Below are 9,770 nucleotides of genomic sequence, written 5' to 3' on the forward strand. Positions count from 1 at the left end.
CATTAATCGGGTTCTTCAATGAGAGCTGTATCATCTCCGTTTGAAAGCTTTCCCATTGAGCCTTTTTTATTAAGTGGCGCTCAGCTAAGTCAAGGGTAGCTTTATCGATTGCTGTCGAAAATGACAGGGATTTAGCCTTACTTTTTAACCAATCCAAGTACTTTAGTGCGTACGCTACCGATCGTTTTAGACGGTGCCAGTTGGAACACCATTCGACGGAAATGGCGTCATAATCTATTCTTTCCACTGTTTTCGAAGTATTTACCCTTTTCCGGTCTTCAAATGTGTCCGGAATGTCTGGTGTTAGTATTTTTATTTCTAAATTTTTGAGAAAGTCGGGACCATTTAACCATATTGACTTTTTCTTACAAGTTTTTGTAGCTTCGTCAGCAGGGTTTTCTGCAGATGCTACCCAGTTCCACTGCTTCGGAGAGTTGAACTCCAAAATTTCTCCGATTCTCAGGGCTACGAACTGATTATATGTTCTAGGTTCTGAGTTAAGCCAAGCTAGAACTGTTTTTGAATCGGTCCAAAAGAATTCTGTTTGAACCTTTAACCGCAATTCCCTCTTGATTGATTCGTTTAGGCGAGTGCCTAGCACTGCCCCTTGCAATTCAAGCCTAGGGATCGACAGTGGTTTGGTAGGAGCGACTCTTGATTTTGCGGCCACGATACTTATGTCGATGCCTAAGTCGTGGACTTTCCTAAGATACGTGACTGCGGCAAAGGCTTTTTCTGACGCGTCTACGAAAGTATGGAGCTCCCTGATCTTTACGTTATTTTCAATCGAACATCTAGGTATGGATATGTTGATCGAGTTTTCGATTCGGCTTATCCAGTTTTCCCATTTTTCCTTAATGGACTGTGTGACTTCGTCATCCCAGTCTAGTTTAGTTTTCCAAAGATCTTGCATCAAAATCTTACCTTCAACAGTAATGTTGGCAAGATGGCCTAGAGGATCGTAGATTTTCATTATATATGAGAACATCGGACGTTTCGTTAGTGTTTTAATATCTGCCCTTTTAAACTTGTAGGCAAAGACGTCAGACTCTTTGTCCCAAATCAATCCCAACACTTTATCGAAGTTTTGATTTTTCTCCTCTATGCCAAGTACACTTTTCTCGGATAACCTGTTGGTTGGAATGCTTTTCTCCACTTCTTTTGCGTTGGAAAAGAAATTTCTCATAAAGAATTTAGCATCATCATGTATTTTACACACCTCCGAGATTGTATTCACGGCTGTATCAATATCTGGATAACTGTCTAGGTAGTCATCTACGTAGTGATTTTCAATAATCGCTTTTACTGCCTGGGGATAAATATTTTTGTAACGCAGTGCGTTCTCGTTCTTCACAAACTGAGCACAAGTTGGTGAGCAAGTTGCCCCAAACGTCATCACTTGCATAACGTAAACTTGAGGAACGTCAGAAGGCGATTCTCGAAATAGAAATCTTTGAGCGTCTTGATCTTCCCGTCTCACCTTTACCTGGTGATACATTTCCTTGATATCTCCTGAACAGCCTATTTTGTGCTCCCTGAAGCGGAGTAGCACTCCGAACAGGGACGCAGTAAGATCTGGACCGAAAAGAAGTTGAGAATTAAGGGATATATTTTGATTTTTTGCAGCCGCGTCGAATACTAAACGTGGTTTGGGAATGGGTTTATTATGGTTTATCACGGAAAAGTGGGGAATATAGTTTATTTTCCCGTTCAATTGCAGCAGTTCCATTGGTGTCGCCTTACGTGCATATCCCTTTTCAACGTATACGTTTATTTCTTTATGATAACATGATTTTAAGTTTGGATCCCTTTCCATTGCCTTCTCTTGACTTTTTAAGCGCGTAAGCGCTTGTCCGTAACTATCTGGCAATTTAGGATTGTCAGTTTTCCATACTAAACCAATTTCGTATCCGTCGCCAGTGTTTTTAAGCGTGTTATTCATAATCTTTAACGCTCTTTTGTCTTCTTCAGAGGCACGGGTTGGAGTAGGTTTAACTCCAAATTCTTCGGTAGAAAAGAAACCACGCAAGATTTGCATCATGTTCTTGTTTTCTTCTTCGTACGTCTCTGTCATCACAAATGAGTTCTCTGTGACATTTGGCGTATTCGTTCCTCCAAAAATGACCCAACCAAGCCTCGTTTCATGGGCAATTGGTTCGTTTGGTCTACCTTTTCGATATTTAGCACCATGGCAAAGATACGAATGAAGAAGGCCTAGTAGCACGGTAGGCCTCGCATCTGCATAGCTAGAGATACTAATGCCTTTCAAATGTTTAAAATTTCTTTGCAAACACGGAGCATCTATGGTTTGAACGGGAAGGTTAAGTTCCCTAACACTTCTGAGACCTTTTACTTAGAATTTTCTTTTGTTAGCTCCCTCTACTGTTGTTGCCAAAGCAGTTGTGACAGCCGAACTAGACCACCACAATCAGCCAGGTTTAAGCTGCTCCCGAATATTGAGCGAATGAGAGCGAGTGGCACCGCAAGAAGAAGTGGCCAGTTGCGATCAATTATCGGGAGAAAGAGCACGGGATTTTTTAACGCGCGTATGCGCTAGAGTAAAATAAATACTTTTGCTGGATTAAGGCAAGGAGCGAGATTAACGCGAGTCTTTTATTTATCACTAGTGCGTTGTTAAAGAAACCGTCAATATTAGGTCGCAAATTTCTACAACTGTTATGGGAACTATCCTACTTTCTGTCTCTTTTTGAATGCTTCCGTCCGTCCAGGAGAGAGTTAGCGGTCTTTTTGGTCCGTGAACGTTTAGTTCTTTTCGGACACTTTCCAAAATGAGGCTAGTTGAAGAGCCAGGATCCGTGAATGCATAAGTTTCGAATTTTCTATCACTATGGGGCAAAGTGATGGGCACGATCTGATAGAACACATTATTCTTTTCCAGATGGCAATTTATTTTGTTTGTAGGTTGCCCTTCTACCAGATTTCTTTTATGAAACATACTATGATGCCTTTTGCCGCACCCGTACACACTACATTGTGGTGGTAGACGACAGTTTTGGGCGTTATGGTTGCTGTACTTGCAGCAATTGGTGCAAATTCTATGCCGAATAAAAAGAGTTAATTTTATATTGGGTGTCTTACCGTTCAATTGCCTGCAACGAGTGGTTTCATGAAGAAATCCGCAAATTAGACATATCGTTTGCTTTTCTGGCCCTTTATGACGATGCTGCATGTTTTGAAGGTTCGACCTTTCTTGTTTGGCTACTCCTTCGTTCGCGGCCAGTATAATGGCCAGTTCTTCAGCCATTATAAAGGGTTTCAGCCATTCTGCTAGGTCTTCTAGCGTAAGATTCTTACTATCTTGTTTCCTACTTATTGTGTGTTTCAACCATTCGTTCCGAAGTTCGGTTGAAAATCTTGATGTCAAATCGTTTAGCAGCCTCTGGTCATTCAACCTTCTTGCTTCAACAACACCATGTTGTCAATGAGATTGCGCAAAGCAAAAAATTCTAAAAATGCTGAGGGATCATCTATCGTTATGTGCTTTACTACTAGTAATTCTAACAGTAAAGACTTAATACTTATATAGTAAAGACTTAATAGACTTAGACTTTAATACAAGCGGAACGTTTTCTCGGTTAAGCATTAACCCGCTAACCGCACGAAGTGCTTCGCCCTTCAGATGCTTTTGCAGCCTATTCATGTTTTCTAAATTTGAAAACTTACAAGCTCGGAAAGTTTCTTCGTAGGCTTGTTTAAATTGAGGCCAGCATTTATAGCTTCCATCGAAATCTGGAAGCTTTGAAGTGTTACTTTCGAGTCCTGTCGAGTGTTAGGAATTAAAACGAAGGCGGAATAAGTTTCTTACTGAAAATAAATTTTTAAAGTATTAAGCGCCAAAAAAGTACTGTTTTTTATGGTTGGTTTTGAAAAGAGCTGATTCCTATCTTACGACCTTTAAAACTGTTTTTTCTCTCTTCAGCTTTGATTTTTGCCTGTTTGTTTCAAATACCCGTTTATGATAGGTAGTTGGATACTGGTGGTGTATGGCTCCTACAACAATACATGTCAAAATCGCTCGCGCTATTTTCAAGAAAAAGTTAAATAATTTTTGGGGTCGCGGATGGTCGCAGCTAATTTTAACGACAACATGTAGGAAAAATGTTGATCTTTCTTATAATATACGACTCACGAGTGAAATCGAGTCGAATCATAAAAAAAATCACTCTCCAAAATGAAAATATCCAAAAATTCAGCAGGGATGTTTGTGTAGTGAACTTGTCATCACTTAGTGCCGTTCCTGACTAAAGACGGATTGTATTTGCACTTTTATATAAGGCCCGATTATTAAACACAAACGGAAATGACACAAGACAAGTGCGTCAAGACAAACGGAAAATAGGTATGCATTTTAAAACCGTTCTTGTGACAGACAAGTTTCGTTAAAATTTTGCTTTCGTTAAAGCTGTGTCGATGTGTCAAAATGTTCAAAATCAAAACAAAAAACGTAAACAAGTTTATTTAAGACACAATCGTTTATCAAGCTAACAATCCTTGTTTAAAACATCGAAATGATTTTGTCCCACTTCGTAAGTGACGATAGCGGCACTGAAGAAGAAACAACGGTAGATCTGGCAAAACAGCGCCGACTACTTCGAAGTGTTTTCGACCCGTTACAGCTGTTGTAGATGGGGCGGAACCGTAATTAAGTAAATTGTACAACCGAACTGTTTTATCTCTATCTAAATATATTTGTAGTCCTGTAGTGCTTGTAGTTCGGCTTCTCTTCTTCAAGTGTCGTAGAACGGTAGCGGAAGCGATCGCAGTGTATATAGAATCTAGCTATTCATACCACGGTGTGTATAGAAGGTAGTTGTTCATACCACGGTGTGTATGGGGAATAGCGTATGACAGCTCCAGTGCTGCCAGAAGTGTAGCTCAGATATAACAGCTCTTCCGCGCAAAATAGAATTCGTTGTTATAGGTTGAGCCTTTGCGGAGGCTTGATGGTCCGCAGAGAACGACGCAACCTTTGGTCCACCGGCAAGTCCGCTGACCCTGTGGGTTGATCAATTGCAGCTGTTTCGTTAGAAATCGGTAGTTGGATACCCGTTTCAAGAATAGGAGTAGTCGGGATAGCAGGGAGGGACATGTCAGTGGATGTATAAGTGTTATCGTAGTTGTATGTATTTGTAGTAATGTCTGGAGTGACTGCGATAGTGTTGTCGTAGAAATTTTCACCACCAATCTCTTCACGGCGCAAAGAAATTTCTTCCTTAGTAGATTCCGATAGCCCTGCACCAACACTACGTAGTTGATCGATATGCCTTTTCCAGGTCCGCCCGTCATTAAGTTTCACTAAATAGTGGAGTTTACCTAGACGTTCTTTAATTGTCCCAAACTCCCACTTGTTTCCGTGAACGTATTCTCGAGCTGCAACTTTTGATCCAGAAGTCAATGCACGTATTTTAGACTGAACTTCATTTGAGTTTGGATCGTTTGATGGTATCATGAGATCCAGCCTTGAACGGATCTGACGACCGAACACTAATTTTGAAGGTGAAAATCCGGTGGCTGGGTGAATCATTTTACGGTATGAGAGCAGTATATTGCAAATTTCACTGTGAACTTCCCCTCGATCACATTGTAGCGACTTTAGTTTAGATTTCATTGTTTGTACAAATCTTTCAGCCTGTCCATTAGTGGCTGGATGGTACGGAGCACTAAGTTTATGAGTAATTCCGTTTAGTTTAAGAAATCTTGAAAATTCAGTAGAGGTAAATTGAGGACCGTTGTCACTCACAAAGACAGAAGGTAATCCATAAGTACTGAAAAACTCCCGGCACAAACGAATTGTCGTTTCCATAGTCATGTTTTTCACAACGTAGACCATAGGCCACTTCGAGTATGCGTCAATTAATATGAGGTAGTAAAGTCCCATGAATGGGCCAGCATAGTCCGCATGAACACGCTGAAACGGTTCCGTAGGTGTTTCCCAACAATGAAAAGTGACTTTGGGAGGATTAGCCTTTGCAGCCTGACAGGAAGCACAATCGTTGACCAGGTTTTCGATGTCTCTGTCTATGCCTTCCCACCAACAATAACTCCGAGCAAGTGATTTGATTCGTGTTATACCGAAATGTGTTGAATGGAGTTCTTCAAGCACCTTTCTTCGCAATGCAGGTGGTATGTATACTCGGCTACCACGCATCAAGCAATCTTTATGTAAGTTGAATTCTTCCTGATTCACTCCAAATCTATGTTTCCCTTCAACTGAGTTTCCAGTTCTTAGGGCACGTAGCAATTCGCGAACATTCACATCCGCTAGGGTAGCTGCACTCAATTCATCTACAGTCAGTGGGAGTGTTTGTATTGCATTTACCTCGACTACCTCCGGTTCTTCAATTTCCGATTCAGGGTCAGTAGTTGAAACCGGTAGGCGAAACATAGCATCGGCATTGAAATGTTCCGACGAACGGCGATGTCTAAGATTCGAATCGAATGTCTAAGAATCGAACGCCTGTAGGAATGCCACGTAATGCTGCATGCGCATTGCGGACATAGTAGGAAGTCCTTTAGATTCCGAAAAGATTTGGCTGATAGGTTTATTGTCTGTTACCAGAATAAATTTGCGACCGTAAAGGTATTGATGAAACTTGCGAACACCAAAAATGATCGAGTAGGCTTCCTTATCGATCTGAGAATATTTTTGTTGCGTTCGAGTAAGGGTCTGAGATGCGTACTGTAATGGCCGTTCAGTTCCATCAGGATACTGATGACTAAGAACTGCCCCAACCCCGTATGGGGACGCGTCAGTAGCTAAAATTACCGGAAGTGACGGGTCATAATGTACTAAAAACCTATCGGATTGCATCTCCCTTTTTACCAATGTAAACGATTTATCACAATCAGCACTCCACACAAATGGAACGTCATCTTTAAGTAAATTATTCAGTGGGTACAAAATAGTACTGAGGATAGGGAAAAATCTACCATAGTAGTTAATGAGTCCAACAAAAGACCGTACTTGCTCCTTATTTTTAGGAATAGGCATGTTTTGTATTGCATCAATCTTTTCGCGGAGTTTGTGGATTCCTTGCTTGTCCACCATGTACCCGCAGTACTCAATTCGATCAGAGAAAAAGTCACACTTTTCTCTATTGACACGCAATCCATATTTATCTAATCTGTTAAGTACTTCCTCAAGTCTAAGTAAATGCATTTTTGTATCAGAACCAGTAACGCAAATGTCATCAACGAAGACAGTAACGCCAGGTATGCCCTGCAAATTTTCCTCCATCAGACGTTGAAAAATTGCAGGTGCGGAAGCAACTCCATACATGAGTCGAGTGGGACGAAACAAGCCTCTATGAGTGCTCAATGTAAGTAAGTCCCTATCCTCGGGTCGAACTTCGAGTTGTAAGTAAGCTTGCGAAAGGTCCAATTTTGAGAATGTCTCCCCTCCCGCAACAGTAGCAAAAAGTTCTTCGACCTTCGGAAGAGGATGTTCATCCACCAGTAAGTTTGGGTTAAGAGTAATTTTGTAATCGCCGCACAACCGCACTTTGCCTCCGGCTTTCCTAACAGCAACAACAGCCCACTCTGAGTGGTCCACTTTTTCCCATATGCCTTCTTTCACGAAATGATCAATTTCCTTATCAACCGTGCTGCGCACTGCAAATGCCATTGGCCTAGCTTTTATGTATACCGGTTTTGTATTTTTCCTAACAGTAAGTGTAGCTTGTATTCCTTCAATTTTACCAACACGTTCATCAAAGACACGTGAAAATTTTTTAAGTAAATTATTCAATGCATTTGTGGTAGATTGATTTTTGCCACTACAGTAGGAAACTGAATGTGTACCTGGTTGGAATACACGATTGAAATCTAAATTCAAAGCAAGTAGCCAATCACGCCCTAACAACGGATGTCTACTAGATTCTGCGACATGTAGAGGCAATGTAAATTCCTCACCATTTGCAACTACTTTTACCGTTATTTTCCCAAGCACACCAATGTCATTATCGCAGTAACTCACGAGTCGAATGTTAGTAGGGGAAATGTCAAAATTGTTAAAGTATTTTCGTTTGTCTTGTAGGTTGATTAAGGATACGGGTGAACCAGTGTCGACCTCGAACGTTAGCTGTTTTTGATTTATCCACAGACTCAACAAAAACTTACCAGCAATACCTTGGATCGCGTTCAGGTGTAACACATCCTTCATAACACACGGCTGCTCCTCCAGGTGATGTGCGTCATCCGTCCCCTTCTCGTTGGTCTTGGTGAGACACATCCTCTCAAGATGCCCCGCTTTCTTGCAGTATTTGCAGATCGTAGCTTTATGTTTGCATTTGTCTGCGTAGTGGTCAGGATCCCCGCAACGATAACATGGTTTATTTCCACCATTCTGCTTGTTCGACAGGCGACCGGAACTTTAACTGGAACTGGCTTGGCTCGATGACTGGAAACTTTTTTTAGTTTTGTTTGCTCCATGCTCGATGTGCTGAACCTCACTTTTTTGACGTGAGTTGTGCATTTCATCGGTTCCACGATGAGACATTTCCATTCCGAATGCGATCTCCTTTGCCTTTGTCAAGGTTAAGTCGCGCACTTCCAGCAATCGAGACTGTATCACACGGTTCTGGATGCCAAAAACGAACTGGTTCCGGAGGGCCTTGTCCATGTAGTCCCCGAAATTGCATGTTTGGGCGAGCTTCTCCAAATGCATCAGGTAATCGCTTAGAGTTTCTTGCTCTAGCTGTTTACGGCTCGCGAACTTTAAATTCTCCAGTATTTCCAAAGGAGTAGGACTGTAATGTTCCTTCAGTAGAGCTACAATCTCGTCGTACGTTTTTGTATGTGGCTCAGCATTTTTCAGCTTATTGCACAGCACATCGTATGTAGGGCCGCCCATGTAGTGTAGCAGAAAATCGCGTTTATCGGCTTCACGCACGTGGTAAATCCGAAATGAAATTTGTAGTCGATTTAACCATCGGTCAAATTTCGATGAAGCAGGATTGAATGGCTCGAAATGAAATGTAACTGGTACCGCAGCACCATTCACAGCAGGCAAAGCGGGACCGGCGACTGCCGGATCGTCGACAACCGGGTTAGGAAGCGCCATTGTGATGTAAAATTACGCAGTAGACAGCCAAATTCAGCAGCAACTTGTTTGTATATGTATTGCGCCTAGCACATTCACGTAGCTTCGTACTTCTCGTCGCCAAATTGTTGTAGATGGGGCGGAACCGTAATTAAGTAAATTGTACAACCGAACTGTTTTATCTCTATCTAAATATATTTGTAGTCCTGTAGTGCTTGTAGTTCGGCTTCTCTTCTTCAAGTGTCGTAGAACGGTAGCGGAAGCGATCGCAGTGTATATAGAATCTAGCTATTCATACCACGGTGTGTATAGAAGGTAGTTGTTCATACCACGGTGTGTATGGGGAATAGCGTATGACAGCTCCAGTGCTGCCAGAAGTGTAGCTCAGATATAACAACAGCTTTATAACCAAGCGTGAGTTAAGCATACGGATCATTTGTACAAACCATTTTATACATGTTTCATTTCGTGGTTGTTAATTTCTGATTTAAGAAAAAAATTCCTGTGTCGAAGGAAATTCTCCTTGACATTCTGGCGGAGATTGAGCCCTCCGAATATTTGTTATAACTAAAAGTGTATGCAGTGATTATTTCATGTGCGTATGCTGTTGGTTGTTGAAGCAGCCACTCACTGAAGAAGTTGCTGGAATCCAATGCTGTTGAACGCAAACCAGGTGCGTGAGCCCTTCATCTTTCGACTACCATCGAAG

The sequence above is a fragment of the Anopheles coluzzii genome, chromosome 2 (genome assembly GCF_943734685.1).
Source record: "Anopheles coluzzii chromosome 2, AcolN3, whole genome shotgun sequence".
Lineage (NCBI taxonomy): Eukaryota > Metazoa > Arthropoda > Insecta > Diptera > Culicidae > Anopheles > Anopheles coluzzii.